Genomic DNA, 17,627 nt, shown 5'->3' on the forward strand with positions numbered 1-17,627 from the left:
GGGAGGTGGGGCCAAGATGGCAGAGTAGTCAGTAGTCTTCCTGTGGTCCCTCTTACAACAAAGACCCCCCAAAACAAGTGAATCGATTATATATAACAATCTAGGAGCCCTGAACATCAAAGGTAAAGTTGAAGAATCAGATTGAGTGGCAGGGGGAGGGAGAGATGGTTCAGAAGCAGCAAGGAATTGCCAGACCTGACCTGGTGAGAACCAGCACCCTGCAGGCTGGATCCACTGACACGAGCGCAGTGAGGCAAACAGTGACATTCGGGATGCCTTTTCCACATCAGTAGAGACCAAGCGGCCAAGATTCGACTCACACCTCCAGAATCAGTGGAAAGTGGCGCTCAGTTGGTAAAAGATAAGTATGTGCACCGCAAATCAAAAAGCGCCCCTTTGGGAAAAACCTCTCTCCTGTTTACCTGCCCCCTTTCTGCTCTGCACTGGGTCCGAGCTGGCCTCAGAGATTGCCGCGTCCCCTGGGCGTCACGCGCCCTGAGCCAATCTCCTGGCCTTGGAGAGGCAACAAATTAACAAACAGGAAAAAACAATCTGCTGGCTGTCCTAAGCTGGGAACTCAGGGCAGAAACAGCTCCTTTGACTAGGAAAAGGCATAAGGGGTCCATGGGCTTTGAATGTCTGTCACACCTGCATAGACCTGTGTGAGCCCATTACAACGGCGTACGCCCTCGTTAGTACAGTACAACGGGGTATATACCTGAAGTCTAACCTCAACTTTATCGGCCATATTGTGGAGAGGCAGTTTCATGACATTTGACACTGCTCTGCCTAGTAAGCGGGGTCCTCACTTTCCCAGGTCAGGGGCCTGAGGACTGGTGGCTCCACCCATACCACCTAGCCACTGGTGACAGTGGTCCAAAATTAAGTGGTGCCTCCCAGCCCTTACAGCCAACAGCACTGGATGCCCATAGTACAGCTGTAGATCCATCCCCCTACACTCTCCAGGGAACAGGGTCACACTTTGCTCACAGATACTCAGGGGTGGCTGTCAGCCCTGTGCTTGGCTCAGTGCATGACCCCCTACTACAGCCAGATACCTGTGCCTACACCAATCACCCCTGCCTGTTTAGGATTGTAGATGAGAGCGTGCACAACACACTTGGTGACTGACTATCTGTACACCTTACACAAAAAGTAAACGGACTCCTGGGCTTGTGTACCTAGTAAAAGCTCTGAGCATCTGGTGACAGGACTCTAGAGCTTCAAAAGTATGGTATTAGTCATCTAGTGCTGCTATAACAAATACCACAAGTGGATGGCTATAACACAGAGAAATTTATTCTCTCAGAGTCTAGTAGGCTACAAACCCAAATTCAGGGCTCTGGTTCCAGGGTAAGGCTTTCTTTCTCTGTCTGTTCTGTAGGAAGGTCCTCGTCATCAGTCTTCCCTTGGTCTGGGAGCATCTCAGCATAGGAACCTCAGGTCCAAAGAATGCGCTCTTCTCCTGGCACTGCTTCCTTGTTGGCATGAGGTCCCCAACTCTGCTTGCTTCCCTTTCCTTTCATCTCTTGAGCGATAAAAGGTGGTGCAGGCCCCACCCCAGGGAAACTCCCTTTACATTGGATCAGGGAGGTGACCTGAGTAAGGGTGGTGTCACAATCCCAGCCTGATCCTCTTTAGCATAAAATTACAATCACAAAATGGAGGACAACCACACAACACTGGGAATCATGGCCTAACCAAGTTGACACATATTTTTTGGGGAACACAGTTCAATTCAGGACACTGAATTTGAAGGATTAGGATCATAGTCCCTGGGATCATCTTGGTCATTTGCCATAACATTGTTCGTAACGTTATGTTCTACATCCTAGCTTGGAGAGCAGTGTCTGGAGTCTTAAAAGTTTATGAGCAGTCATCTAAGATGCAACTATTGGTCTCTACTCGTCCAGAGAAACTGGATCTCTCACATATTGCTGGTGTGAATGTAAAATGGTACAAACATTCTGGAAAACAATAAAGTGGTTTCTTTAAAAACTGAACATGCAACTACCGTACGACCCAGTGTCGCATCCTGGGGCATTTATCCCAGAGAAATGCAAACTGTTCACACAGAAACCTATACATGAATGTTTGTAACAGCTTTCATTGTAATAGCCCAGAACTGGAGGCCACACTAGATACCTTTCAACAGGTGACTAGTTAAAGTGGTACATCCATGCCATGAAATACTCAGCAGTAAAAAGGGACAGACTATGATAGGTACATGGGATGAACCTCCAGAGAATTTTTCTGAGTGGAAAAAGCTAATTCCAAAAACTTTCATCTTGTATGGCTCCCCTTATATTACATTTTTGAAATGACAAAATTTTAGACACATGAGTGGTTGCGAGGGGGTGTGGGGTGGGTTTGCTGTAGAGAGGTGGCAGCACCTTGTGTTGTTGGAACTGCTCAATGTCTTGATGTCATGGGGGATATGCAGTCATACCCTGATGATCTAATTGTACAGAAATAAATGCACGCAGACCCCTCCCCCCCACATATCCTCATTGTGACTTTATACTATTGAGACAGGGACAGAAGGCTGGACAGCTTCAAGACTGGAATAATGGCCCATTGATCTGGGACTCTATCCTGGGAGTAGTGCTGCAAGATAACCCACGTGTGCAGCCCTGCAGCTCGGGAGTCACAAAGTTTTGCATCTCCCTTTTTTTTCTTGTAAGTTGTTTTTCAGGACTCCACCAATAGGGGGTAGTGTCACAAGATAACTCACATCCTGCATCCTGAGGCATGGAATTCTACATACCTATTTTTTTCCCTACAAGCTGTTTCCCGAACAGAATTAGCTGATCCGCAGGGCATGTGCAGTGAAAATGGGTGCGACTTTACAGTCATGTCAAGTGGCCACTTGGACTGCACAGTGGTGATGTGACAGACATTGTCCAAATTGACTCCACCTTGGATTCCAGATGTGCACCCACCTAATTTCTTTAACCCTGCCATTTCCTGGAAAGCCCTGCATTTTCCCCCTGAAAGCAATGAATAAAACATAAGATCCTTCCCACCTAAAACCCTTTATAAACTCCAGGAAAACCTCAGTTCAGAGAGAGACTGGAGGCTAACATCAGCGAAAGCCCCTCTCCATCTCTCTCTCATGAGCTTCTGCTTTCTTTGTGTCACTAATAAACCTTTGTTTGTGTGGAATCTCTGAGCCTCTCCTGGTCATTCTTGGTCAGTAGAAGGCAAGAATGTAGGCAGGACTAGGTTCCAAGCTGGGAAGCCTTGCTCTGCAACACTATGATTTTACAGAATATTACCATTAGGGGACACTGAGCAAAGGGGACACTGTACAAGGGTTCTCTATGTTACTTTTTTTTTTTAAACAGCATTGTACTTTTATTCTGTTGTGGATATATATGACAAAAAGTTGCCATTTTAACCATTTTTAAGTGTATCATTCAGTGACATTAATTACATTCACTGTGTGCACCTTTTATCACTGTGTATTTTCAAAAGTTTTTATCACCACAAACAGAAACTCAGTACTCCTTAAGCAATCACTTTGTGTTCTCCCTAACTCCCAAACCCTGGTAGCCACTGTAAACTTCTGTCTCTATGCATTTGCCTATTCTAGATATTTCATAGAAGTGATATCTTACAATATTTGTCCTTTTTGTCTGACTTATTTCACTCAGCGTAATGTTTTTAAGGATCATCCGTGTCTTGGCATGTATCAGAACTTTCTTTCTCTTTATAGCTGAATAGTATTCCATTGGAGCCCTGGTGGCATGGTGGTTAAGAGCTTGGCTGCTAACCAAAAGGTTGGCAGTTGGAATCCGCCAGCCGCTCCTTGGAAACCCTGTGGAGCAGTTCTACTCTGTCCTATAGAGTCACTCTAAGTCAGAATAGACTGGACAACAACTTTTTTTTTTTTTTTTAAATATTCCATTGTATGGATACCACATTTTGTTTATCCATTCTGTTGATGGACAGTTGGGTTGTTTTCACCTTTTGAGTATTGTGAATAATGCTGCAAAAAACATTAGAGTAGGTAAATGTGTTTGTGTCCCTGCTTTCAAGTATATTCCCTGGAGTTGAATTGCTGGGCCACATGGTAATTGTTTAACTTTTTGAGGAATCGCTGAACTGCTTTGCACAGTGGCTGCACCATTTTACAGTTCCACCAGCAGCGGATGAGGGTTCCAGTTTCTCATTATCCCCTCCCATACGTGTTAGTTTCTGTTTTCTGATAATATCCATCCTAGTGGGTGTGAAGTAATACCTTGTTGTTTTGATTTGCATTTTCCTTACGATGTTGAGCATCTTTTCATGTGCTTATTGACCATTTGTATATTAAGTCCTATCCAAGTCCTTTGCCCATTTCTTAATTGGAACCCTGGTGGCACAGTGGTAAAGAGCTACAGCGAGCTATGTGTGCTAATCAAACGGTCAGCAGTTTGAATCCACCAGCTGCTCTTTGGAACCCTGTGAAGCAGTTCTGCTCTGTCCTGTAGGGTCGCTATGAGTCAGAATCGACTGAACAGCAATAGGTTTTTGGTTTATTGGCCATCTGTATATTAGGTCCTAGCCAAGTCTTTTGCCCATTTCTTAATTGGGTTGTTTGTCTTTTGTCCTTGAATTGTAAGAGTTCCTTATATATTATGGATATTAAACCCTTATCAGATTATGATTGCCAAATATTTTCTCCTGTTTATTTCTCCTATTCACTTTCTTGATAATGTCATTTGACGTACAAAAGTTTTTTTAATTTTGATGAAGTCCAGTTTATCTTTTCCAATTTATCTTTTCTTTTGTTGCTTAGGCTCCTGGTGTCATATCCAACAATCTGTTGTCAAAAGCAAGGTGTTAAAGCTTTACCCCTATGTTTTCTTTCAAAAGTTTTTTTTTTTTTGACCTTGTATTTCCATCACTGATCCATTTTGAGTTCATTTTCATACATGGTGTGAAGTAGGGTTTCAGCTTCATTCTTTTGCATGTAGAGATGTAGTTGTCCCAGAACCATTTACTGAGAGTCTATTCTTTTCCCCATTGAGTGCACGTGACACCCTTGTGTCTATTTGTCCGTAGATGTATGGGTTTATTTCAGGATTCTCAATTCTGTTCTATTAGTCTCTATGTCTGTATCCTTTTACCAGTACCACACCGTTCATAGTACATTTTCAAATTGAAAGTATGAGTCCTCCTACTTTGTTCTTCTTTTTCAAGATTATTCTGGTAATTTCAAACAGCTTTACCGAATATAATTCACATACATACCATACAATTCACCCATTTAAAGTACAGGATTCATGATTTTTAATGTATTACCAGTGTTGTGCAGTCATTGCCCCAATCAATTTTGGGACATTTCATCACCCCAAAAAGAAGCTCCACTGCACAAAAACTTGTACCTGACTGTGCATTATTCTTAATAGCCAAAAAAAAAAAAAAAAAATAGAAATGACCCAAATGTTCACCCAATTGTGATATAGACATACAGTAGAATATTAATCAGCAGTAGAAAGGAATGAAATACTGATACATGCTACAACGTAGATGAGTCTTGAAGATATCATGCTGAGTGAAAGAAGCCAGTCACAAAGGACCATATATTATATGATCCCATTCATAGGAAGTGTCCGTAACTGGGAGACCTATAGCCTAGGGCCAAGCCTCTTGTCCACCCAGCATACTTAGTTGACTTTTTTCTTTACTCTTTGGCTATTATAGAGTGATTCATTGTAGTAAGTCCCATAATCAACACAAATGCTACTTCCCATCATATCTGTATCTCCGTAGTAAATGACACGTTTAAACTAGTGAATGTAGACCTGTGGACTGCAGTCGTCCAGGCAGTGGGCTCCGTCTGAATGTCCTTTCTGCCTGCACAGCTATGATGGCCGTGGGCCTTTGCTTCTTGTCACATCCATTGCTGTGCGGCCCTGTGGAGTCTTGAGGAGGCCGTGGCGCCATGCACCTGCACCTGACTTCCGGTCTCCTTCTCCAGTCCAGCTGCAGCTCCAGCAGGTGGCGCTGCAGCGGCAGCAGTTCCAGCAGCAGCAGAGCGTCTGCAGCAACAGCTTCAGGCAGTGGTGCTCCAGCAGCAGCAGCAGCACCTGATCAAGCTGCACCATCAGAACCAGCAGCAGGTACCAGGCTCCCCTTCCCGCCCTCCGCGTCCTCCTGTCGCCCGCGAGCCCTGGGCGCGCTGCCGCGGTGCTGGCCGCGGGGGCCCTGGGCGCGCTGCCGCGGCGCTGCCTGCGGGGGCCCTGGGCGCGCTGCCGCGGTGCTGGCCGCGGGGGCCCTGGGCGCGCTGCCGCGGTGCTGGGTGCGGGGGCCCAGAGCCCACCCGCCGCCAGCCCCCTCCTTTGGCTCCTCGCGGCCTGGGGACGGTGAGGAGGAGACTTAGGGGCAGGGTGCGGAGGGCGCCTCGGTCAGGCGCAGTGTCTGGCGCAGGCCTACTAGGCGCTGAGGTGCTGGGTCAGCGGAGGCTTCTGGGCGGAAGAGACTCACGGGAGAGTTAGCCAACGCAAAACGTGAGAAGCCCACACACTCCGAGGTGCGGAATGCTGGTCCCAGCCGGGGGTGGCACTCCTCCTGAGGACCTGCACGCCTCCGCTCGGCCTCTGAGCGCTCGGGCGGCTGGCCACGGTGTCATCGACTCCCAGCTGGTGTTTGCAGGGGGTGGCGTGTCACCTTGGAAGCTCTGTAGGAACACGGTTTGCAGTCGCAGTCCAGACACGTTCAGCACCTACTGTCAGGTCACACGGCCCTTCCATCCCCCGGCTTCTCCAGGCCTTAGCTTGCCGGTCCCCCCTCCCCAGCTGCCACCCTCCTGTGCGTCTTGGAGGTCTTGACTCCCAGAACTGATGGTGGACCTTCAGGCCCCACCTTTCCGTCACTTCCGGAAAGCAGACGTCGACTGTCCTCGTGAGGCTTGTACTGCTGACTGCTGAGGCCCAGACAGGCATCGCTGGAGAAGGCTTCAGGAATCAGCAGTCATCCCAGCACTTGTCCTTGCTTGGGGGGCTGCACCTATTCTCTAGTACCCTATGCCTAACCATCTAGATACTTCCCTTTACCCTTCTTTCATGTTCTCCAGGCACAGAGGTGGAGGGGCTCGGTGGCAGAGCACAGAGGCACACTGTGTGTCCGCAGTGTTGACCTCAGGGGCCCAGAGCCCCTCTGTGAGCAGCCCGTTCCCTTCTCATTAGAGAAGTCAGCCCAGGCAGCCATCATTGCAGGTTGTGCCACTGCCCACGTGGGCTTCCTGAGAGCACGGCCAGCACGGGGCAGCTGGCACCCCCGGGGGTGAGGGGGCTGACTGTTGCTTGTTCTGTCCCTAGATACAGCAGCAGCAACAGCAGCAGCAGCAGCAGGCTTTGCAGGCCCCACCAATGCAGCAGTCACCAATGCAGCAGCCGCAGCCTCCGTCCGCTGGCTGACCTGGAGTGCAGCATGACCCTGGGCCTGGGCTGGGCTGGAGCTGCTAGGATTCCTGTCTGGAGAGAACTGTTTGTAGCTGCATGCAGCTGCCCATCAGGGGCCCCGAATATCGGCCTGGGGGTGGCTCCACTGTAAAAGGAAAGGTTCAATGTTGTATCGGAGCTGCAGAATCTCAGTGCAGGAAGGCTGGTAGTGTCTGTGGCTGCCACCGGGGGTGTCTGAAGGGCTTGGCTAGATGGGAAGGGCCTGGTGGTGCACATGGGAGGCCCCAGAAGGAAAGTGTGGGACAGCAGAGAGATGTCCATGGGGGTGACCCCAACGTCAGGAGCAGACTGCAGATGTGCTGGCTGAGGAGCTAGCGTTGAGTGAAGAAACAGAGATTGTCAGGCCACAGGAGAGAGGGGCACTAGGATTCCTGGTTGGTGAGGGGGTCCCCAAGAAGGAAACAGGAGAATCTACCCTCATGGGTGTAGGAGACTCCATCCCGAAGGTTCTGGGAGTGGTGGGTAGGGCAGCTGCCGAAGCAAGCAGGTGAGGAGGTGGGCTTCCCATTTTAGAGTCTGGACCTGGTGGGGAGAGAGCAGGCATGGAAGGGATTGGGGGCCCAGAGGACAGGTCAGTTCTGTGCATGTCTGATGATGGGGTGGGAGCAGGGCTTAGCAAGCTGAAAGGGGCTGAGGGCAGCAAGTGTGACAGGGTGGCTGGGAGGAGTGGTGGCAATGAGGAGAAAAGGGGGCCTGATGAGCTGGGCTTCCTCCCACACATGGGATGGCTAGGGGTGGCCACTCCAGCAGGTTCCAGGATGGCCACTGGGTCCAGGTAGCCCTGCTTCCTTCTCCATGTCTTGTGTTGGTGATTCAGGCTGGGAGGTGGTGGGGCAGCTGCTGGAGGAGCAGTGTGTGCAGCAGGCAAAGGTGAAGCACCTGAAGGCTAAGGGCCACTGCTGCCAGAACTGGCCTCCATCTCACCGCACAAAGTGATGTTGATGCGCTGGAGCGCTGCCCTCTTTTCCTGGTCTGGGTCTTCAGCTGTGAGTCCATAACCTGGCTGGGGGGACGGCGGCAACACCAGAGGTTCCCCTCGCCTAGGTCATAGCAGAGGAATCCTGCGTTTCTGGGGCCTCGAGCTGTCAGATGTGGGAGAGCAGTCTCTCAAGTTGTGTTTCTGCCATGAGTTCACATCTGAAAACTTTTCACACTGGATCTTTCTCTGGAACATGGCTGAATCTGAAGTTGGAGGTCCCTGGGCCTCCTGGCTTGCTCACTCTGTGGACCTACGGGGCAGCTGGGACTGGGATGTGGCAGGACCCCTCCTCGTTAGTGGTGGGAATCCCTGAGTGGAGCTGTATGAGCTCGAGACGATACTTCTTTTGGTGCATGAGCTCAGAAAGGGGGTCTGGGATGTCTTGATTGAATTGTCTTCTGAGCTCTTGGAATGGAGGCTTTTCTTCAGAGGCCCAGGCCTGGGAAGGAAGAAAGTTTCACCTCCGTGGACACCCAGGGGCCTAAATGCAGTCTGTGCTCTCCCAGTGTCATCGGGGCCGCTTCTCTGATGGTCTTGCCTCTCTAGGACCAGGGGAATCTTCCTCCTGCTTGGCCATCCTGTGCCCGCTCTCTCCAATGACCCTCCACACAGCCTTCTCTGAGCCAGAGTCTTGGGCACACCAGGGTGTGGTGGGCCTCCTAGAGGTGACTGCCTGGTCTTGCACCAAAGAGAGAATTCATTTGCTCACTAAGCTCGCTGAGCTGTGGGACACCTTGGAGTGGTGTGCAGATAGACCCTGCTTCTTCTGAGGGCGAGGGCAGCACACGGAGGTGAGGGCCCCCAGGAAGGACCACAGGGTCGGCAGGATCCCGGGGTTTTATCTCTAATGGTCCCTGGAGATTTGTAGGCTAGCCTGCAAGTTGCTCCGTGGGCAGAGGTAGGGGCAGCCCTGGGACAGCGGACAACCCAGGGGATGTAGTGGGAGCAGGCTGTGGGCAAACAAGTCCCAGTGTGAGGGACAAGGCCAGGGGCCAAGCCTGCCCAGGGAACTGCCCATTGGTGCAATTGCAGAAGTTCCACCCTTGAGTGTGGAGAGACTCAAAGGCACAGGTTTTTGATTCTGGATTATTGCCAAATGCTGAACATTCTCCTCTAGCTGCCAACTTGGGCAAAGAAGGAGTGCACATTGGCCGGTTGCTGGGACCCATCGTTTGAACCTGCTTTCAGTGAATGGGCGCGTGCACAGAAGGCACGTGAGGAAAGGGCATGCACAACAGATTGCCCGAGGTGTGTGTGCTTCCCCTGAGTACTCTGGAGGAATATGCTGGAGTCCAGAGGAACCTCAAGGAACAAGTGAAAGTGCAAAGGACTCCCGAGGAAGAGTCACCTGCACAAAGCATGCTCCAAGCACAGGTGTGGACAAGGAACAAGAGCACGCATGCAGGAACCTCGGGGAAGGGGAGGGGACTTAAGAACCCTCAAGAAACAGGCTCAGCAGCAAAGGTTGTAGCTCATCCCCTGGACCCACTAGTGCTTGTCTGCAATGGATGTCTGAAATGAATTTTCACCAGACCGTCTCTTCCATGGCAGGAACAGACCAAGACTCATGTAGAAAGAGGGAGGATCACACAGCCAGACCTTTGCCCGGTTCTGGGCCCTGATGTGAATGACTGTTAGCAGCCACTTCATATGGATAAGCCTCTTTTTTCTCATCTATGGGGTCACAGGCCACTTCTTCCCAAAAGTCACTGAGGGCTTGGGAGTAACCTGTGTGTGCTCCAGCACCCGACCCTCATGGTTGTTTATGGTGCTGCAGTTGACGGTATGTCCCTGCTGTGGCCCACCTCCTGTACGAAAATGATCATTTCTGAACATGGAAAAGACTTCCCCAGTGAGGACACACAGAGAATTCACAACTGAGACGTAACAGACCCCTGGTGCTTGTCTTCCGGAGAACAACACCTCCCACATCTCCACCAGCCTGTGCACCGACCAATTCTTTGGTGCCACAGAACAGGTCTCTGACCTGCTGTTCAAACAGTAAGTGCCTCCCCCTTCCACAGCACAGTGACGACTCTGCCACCTACCACTGTGTGTCTTGTGAATGTCACTTCACCTCTCTGAATCTTTGTTTGTTCCTCTGAAATGTGGTTAGGTGAGAGGACCCACCTCATAGGGTTATTGTAAGAACTCAATGGGATACACCATGGGAAGTGCTTCCTCAGCGCCTTACTCTCTAGAAACCCTGCTGCAGGGGCTGTGGTGGTTCATATTTATTATGTTTCTCTCCTCCAGGAGGAAGATCACCACCTCACCCCTCACTGACCCTGTGGCCTTGCCAGACAATTTTTTTCCATTTATGAAAAAGGTTTGAAATCCCATACTGGGGACTCTGCCAGCAGAGCAGAGATTTCTGAGGGCTTAGCAGAAAGGTGTCTCACACACTCAGATATGTGGGAAGGGGCTGACTGTGGCTCAGTCATTCCTTTAATGTATATTAAGCACCTACCATGGGCAAGCACTTTTCTAGGCCCTTACAATCATTCCATGAACAAGGCAGACACAGATCCCTGCCCTCCAGGGCTTTCAATCTAGTTGTCAATCAGACCGTAACAGTGGACTTCATAAGCAAGTCGTGTTCACAGCCTTTTCTAGGTACAGATACGTCCTTCCTGATTCTGATGGGAATGGTACACTCTAGGACCAACTAAAACACTGCATGGCCTTTGGGTCAAGAAAGAGGGTCTCCTGTCCCCAAGACCATGGGAAGGGAGGGAGCAGCTGAGGCTGAGGGGGGCTGGGCAGAGCCCTAGGTCCTAACATCTCATGATTCCCACTAGAGGGCTGAGGCCTGGGGGCACACCCTGCAGGAGGAAAGAATTCAGAGAGCTGAGGGTGGGCACTCTGGGTAATTAGGGGGCTCATTGCAAGTCCCTGAGAGAACCCTTCCCCACCACCACACCATCCCAGGTCAGCTTCCCACCCCGATAACCACACCACCTCCTGGGGGCCCAAAACAGGAGGCGCAGTGGGCAACCTGCTCTCAAACCTGACTCAGACCTCAGGGCTGTGTGCCCTACTGCACGTGGGGCTGGGACAAGCTGTGCCTGTGCCCTTTGGGAGCACCATGTCAGTGGGAGATGGGACCACTGTCCTCCCAAAGCATGGCACACAGAGAATAAGGCATCACATAGTCTCACAAGCCATGGGCTGAGCTGCCAAGAGTGTCCTGGGAAGGCAGGGGCAATAGGAGAGATTCCTCCTTTAGAAATTTACAGAGAACCTACTGTGTACCAGCACAGAGAAATTAACGTAACACCTACTCCCTCTCCCCCTGGAGCTTACCATCCAGAGGGGAGAGGGGGAAGGAGGGTCATCCACAGAGTCTGTCAGGCTTCCCTAAAGAAGGGGAGAATTGGTCAGATGACGAATCCAGAGCTCGCTATGCTGGAGGTTCTTTGCCAGCACCCTACTGGAGGACCAGGCCTACCAGTGCCAGGACAGCACTGGGGTGGTGCTGGTATTTGGACAGGTAGAGGCAGATATAGGATCCCACTTCCCACAGGGGTGCTGTCAGAGGGCAACATGGAAGGGAAGGCCAGGCCTCTGACTCTGCTGCCCAATGAGCTTCCCACAGTGCCATCCTCTCCACTCTGGGCATCTAGATAGACCAGTACACAGAGGACTTCTGCCAGGCCACAGACTTTCCCCACCCCAAGCTGCTCATGGACTATGCAGGGCTCAACATGCCTGGGTCAGACCCAGAGCCCCGTGTCTGCCTTCTGCTTGCCCAGGGGAGCAGGCAGAGGCAGAGGGTGAGAAGGAATGAGTGCAGGTGTAGATGAGCACGTGGGGAGGGGGAATGGCTGGGGACACAGGGAGGACCCTTGAGAGGTTACACTTGGGCTAGGAATGAAGACTAGCCTCAGAACTTTCACCTTGTGGACAGCAGTTTAGTAAGGCTTCCTGGAAGAGGGGTTCTAGAGCTGGGGCTTCTGGTAAAGGTAGCGGTATTGTTTGTGCCCTTGGAAAAGCATATACAAAGCCAGATATGCTGGCGAAACTTTCTTTCCTCCCAGACCCAGAACCATTTCTTGAGCTACAATCAGCTTGAACACCAGCTCTAGTGCCACATCTGAAACTAAAGACAGCTCCTGGCCCAGCTCCAGTGCCAGCTCCAGTGCCAGCTCTATTGACATCTTCAGAGCTAGAGCCAGAAGCAGTGCCAGCTTTATCACCATCTCCAGAGCTATAAACACCAGTGCCATCTCCAGAACTAATGCCAGCATCAGAACCACGTGTAACAACAGGTCCAGATCTAGTGCCAGCCCCAGAGTCAATGCCAGCAATAACATCAGAGCCAACACTAACTCAAACACCACTTCGATCCACACCACCTAAGCCAGAGCCAGCTCCAGTGGCAGCACCAGTGTTAGGGTTAGAGACAACTCCAGAGACAGCTGCAACACCAGCTCCAGAGGAAGTACCCACTCCAGCGCCAGCTCTAACGCCAGCTACCTAGCTAGAGCCAGACCCAGCACTAGCTCTAGAGGCAGAGCCAGTGCGAGCTCCTACACCATGACCTTCCTGTCCACAGAGAATAGGGCTGAGTGAAGAGAAGCTGAACCTCTTGGCATTTCCTCCCAAGCCGTGGCAGAGCAGTTAACACTGATGGTTGCGGAGAGAAGCTGGGCTCAGCAGGGGGAGTCTGGGGCAGACCTTCCTTCTGGTATGTTCTGTCCTCCACCTGCCATTCCCTGATCTGGAGTTCAAAGACCAGGGTCCAAATTGCAGCTCCATGACTTAGAACCATGAAAGGCGGGCACGTTTCTTAACCCTCAAGGCCTTGGTGTCCATGTCTGGACAGTAGAGATTGGACATTAACCATCCCTGTTGCACAGAATGACTGCCTGGACTCCATCTGGTCCCAGCAGAACAAGAAGGGCAAGGAGCACCTGGTGTGGATCTTCTGCGCCAGTGTTACCAAGTTCATCAGTGTCGTCCCACTGTGTAATCACCACCTTCCTGGAGACCCTGAGAAACAAGGCCCCACACTGGGCCACGGTGGTAGAGCACTGGATCGAGGTGGCCATGTTAGGCTTTGGGTGGGGCCCAGGGGAGCTACTCTTCCGAGTCCTGGGAACTCTCTCCTCTGTTTGTTTATCCCTCAGGGTTGTGATCTGTGGTTTGAACCCCCTATGCAGACCCTAGTCCCATCCTGTGCAGTGGCACGCTGACCTTGACTCACATGTCCCAGTGGTGGGACATTCATTCCTACCCAGACTACTTTTTCAGGTTAAGCTGAAATCCTCCTGCTTGTGAGTGTTACACCTTTGGTAAAGAAGTGCCCTATTTTAATTTACGTATTTCTTGTCAAAGTCTCAAGAGGAACAAATTCCAAACACAACTTATCCTTGGGGCCTCAGGAGTCATTTAAATGCCCTCCATGCCTGTGCCCATGACCAGAGGCCTATGTGGGGGAGGGAAGCAGATAGGGCCCAGTGCCCTTTGTGCCCCATGCATGCCCTGAGCACTGCTTGAGGGGCTGCCAATGAGCAGTTTCTACTGGCCATCACAGTTTCCACCGCCAGCTGTGAGAGTTCATTCACGAATTTAACACTGATTGCCCTTGGCGCTATTTTCCATAGATAGACCCCTTCTCATTACCCCTCTGGGACTGGGCCCTGGAGTCCCATCAAGTTCCACTATGGACAAAAACCACATCCTGACGTGGGGCGCTGACACTTTGTATGAGTCACTGGATTAAAGGTTGAGAAATCTGAGTACAAGCTTCTCAGTAATGTGACTGTCACCTGCACAAACACACCCCGGGCGCGCCACTAACTAGAGACGAGGTGCCTGAGGAAGATACTGCAGCCACCCAGCTATTCTCTGCAAACACCTTCATAGCCGCCAACTGCTTCTGTCTCCAAACCCACTGCTGTCGAGTGGATTCCGATTCATAGCGACCCTAGACAGAGCAGAACTGCCCCGTAGAGTTTCCAAGGAGCGCCTGGCGGATTTGAACTGCAAACCTCTTGGTTAACAGCTGTAGCACTTAACCACTACGCCACCAGGGTTTCCTGATGAACCCCAGGACCAAATAAAAAAATGAGTGGACTTGGGGTAAAGCAGGTGGGTCCCCTTCTTCACAGACCAGTGGGAAGAGTAGAGGGAGCTGCAGCTGGGGAGAGGCTGGGCAGAATCCTGGGTCTTACACATCTTAAGATTCCTACTAGAGTGTTGAAGTCTATGGGCTCCCCTGAAGCAGGAAAGGATTCAAAGAGCTGAGGGCAAGTTCCAGAGTGCCTGGTGACGTAGGTGGGCAGCAGGCTCAGAAACGGAACCTGAGAAGACCCATCCCCACCCCAACCCCTTCTCAGCTCAGCTTGCCCCCATCACAACACCACTCTGGGGCCCATAACAGGTGTATTATCCAACCTGCTCCCCAACCTGGCTTAGACCTCAGCTGCACGTGGGGCTGGGGCAGGCTACAACCCTGCCCTTTGGGAATACAGTGTCAGAGGGAGACAGGATCTCACATGGAATGGGGAGAGTAAGGCAGCATGTGGGTGCACAAACTAGAGGTGGAGCTGCCACTATGGCCCTGGGAAGATGGGGGCAGGAGGACAGACTCCATTGTTCACCCACCCATCAGACATCTGTGGAGCACCTGGAGTTTACCATCCAGGAGGGAGGCCCCAGGGAAGACACACAGTATAGGTTAGGCTTCCTGTGGAAGGGGAGAGTTGGTCAGACCAGGGATCCCGAGCTCCCAATGATGCAGGTTGTTTTCCAGCCCTCTGCATGGGGACCAAGCTGCCACTGCCAGCATAGCCAGGGTGGGGGTGAGTGGGTGCTGGGGTGGGGCTAACCTCTGGAAGGCAGGCCCTAGCAAGTAGATCAGCTCTCCAGAGTGATTCCATTAGAGGACACATGGAAGCCAGGCCTCTGACTGTGCTGCCCACCCACCTGCCCTCAGTGCCATCTCCTCCATCCTGGGTATGTGGTTGGACAAATACCTGGAAGATTTCTGTGAGCTCCTGGATTTTCCCTGCCTCTGGCTGCTGGAAGACTACACAGAGCTCAGTATGCCCGGATTGGACTACACCATTGTAGCCCAGGAAAAATTTGAGGCCTGATTCTAGGACATAGAGTGTCTCACTGAGAGAGGCCTGGGCAGGAATTGGGCTGTGGCCAGGTGGGCTCTCCCTGGTGGCTGTTCCACAGAGCCTGTGGACTGGTTTCTCGGTCAGTGGTGGACCTTTTTCCCCTATGATAGCTAAGGCTCCTGGACTCCAGTTTCTGGGTAGAAACTAGGTGGGAGACTGTGAGTGTGGTTCCTGGTAGCCTCACAGCTGCCCTCTGTCCTGTAGCTACAACCTCTCCTGTGAGTAGGAGCCCCAGGCACAGCTGTCCAGGAACGCCCATTTGTCTAGCAAGAAGACCTAGAGAACTTGACCATATTCAAGGGCTGGTGCGAGTAAGTGCCCGCATCTGGGTGGGCAGGGGTGGGCTGCCTTGGGGCTCAGTGAAGGTCGGAGCCTAGCATGGCTGGGGGAGTCAGACAGCCTGGTGCCGGGATCCCAGCTGCAGTCCTGTGACTGGGGCATGTCTCCTTGCTTTTCTCTGCTTTGGTTTTCTGCTCTTGAAATGGGCTGATGTTAAATGATCTCTTGGGTGCCTGGAGCCAATGGGGTGATGTTGATTGACCAAGCACTTAGCACAGTCCCTGACACAGACAGCACAGTGGTAGCCGGTGGAGGCTGGAGTGTGTCCCTGGTGAGGACCTCAAGGTAAGCTGACCCCTCCACCCAGCTTTCAGAACCCCAAAGCAGAGCCTAGGACCAGTGGCAGATCCCACTCCTGTGACCAGCTTATTGTGTCCCTTTTCTTAGAAGTGGGGAAATAGCCAGGAAGCAAGGAAGGCATCAGATACCACAGGGGCTGTTCAAAAGACAACAGACACCATTCAGAAGGTTGTCCTCTCAAATTGTATACCGGACCCTTCAGAATATGAGGGGTTCAAGGATTCCTAATTCTCAGTCCCACAGCTCAGCCCAGCTCACTCCTCCTCCATCAATCTTGATGCCTCCCCAGTGATTCCCACCCGTTTGTGTGTGTTGCAGATTCTGGGTTTGAGACCAGTGAAGTCTGGGACCTGGAGGCCTGATCCTGAGTGGAGGTGGAGATGACCCAGTGTTCATTGTTATCTACTCTTCATCATTATTTTATTCTCATTTACATTTATTTATAAATATTGTCTTCTTTAATTATTAAATTTTAATTTCTTTTTATTTCAATCATCTGTGTGCTTTTTATAATTTACATTTGAGTCATGTAGTGTTATAGTTATACATTTCCACATTATTTTATATTCATTTATTTTCATGGGGATATGTCCTAGCTGTAGCAATTTATATTAGTTATTAGTTGTATTAGTTTATTTCTTGTTCTGTAGCGTCACAGTCATGTACATACAGGGTCATGTCTAACCGCACCGACAGCTGCATTAGCAAATGGGTTTTGTTATTCAGCAGACACCAGGCTTCTCCATGGTGTCTTGTGCATAACACAGGGTCCCCATGGATTGTCCTTCAATACTTTTCCATGCTATGTTTAACATCAATATTTTGGCAACAACCTCAATGAAAGAAGAATTTTTACAATTTAATTACTGCTTTTTTAAAATTTAAGTCAATGTAATAAACATATCAACCACATTATACCACATATCCTATTACTAAACATCTTGAAATCATACAAATAAGTTAAGGATTATGTAGCTCAAAACCATAAAAATATGAGTATTCCACAGCCAGGTTTCCCGTACTCTGGGATGTTCTACTGTTTACCGGCAGTGGAAGTCATTGTAACAGGTTCAGAACTATATCGGAAATAGCCTCCTGTGTCATCTCACTTTATAGAATATTACAGTTGGAAGGCCAAAGACTACAGCAGGACATCAGTAATAGTAGTTGAGTGAAAGAATGAATGAGTGAATGAATGAATGGTCATTTAGTTCAAAGAGGTCCATGATCCATAAATTACCATAAAGGTTTTAGGGGTCCATGAATCACCCTAACATTGTGTGCAAATTACTTTATACATATGCATTGTCTGGGGCGAGGAAAGAGAGAGAGAGAGAGCAAATACTCCTGGTGTCTCAAGACCTGTCATCTCTGCAGAAGGTAAGACAGGTAGGGAGTAGAACTGCCCCATAGTGTTTCCAAGGA

The 17,627-nt window shown here is 50.5% G+C and overlaps 1 long non-coding RNA gene across 1 annotated transcript; it reads left to right on the forward strand.

Annotated features, from left to right (window-relative positions):
- Positions 1-6,023: 6,023 nt before the first annotated feature.
- LOC126066004 (uncharacterized) lies at positions 6,024-16,694 on the forward strand. Its single transcript, XR_007514984.1, has 2 exons — positions 6,024-6,110; positions 16,521-16,694. It is a non-coding gene; the product is annotated as an uncharacterized LOC126066004 (long non-coding RNA).
- Positions 16,695-17,627: the final 933 nt, after the last annotated feature.

The sequence above is a fragment of the Elephas maximus genome, chromosome 22, assembly GCF_024166365.1.
Source record: "Elephas maximus indicus isolate mEleMax1 chromosome 22, mEleMax1 primary haplotype, whole genome shotgun sequence".
Classification (NCBI taxonomy): Eukaryota; Metazoa; Chordata; class Mammalia; order Proboscidea; family Elephantidae; genus Elephas; species Elephas maximus.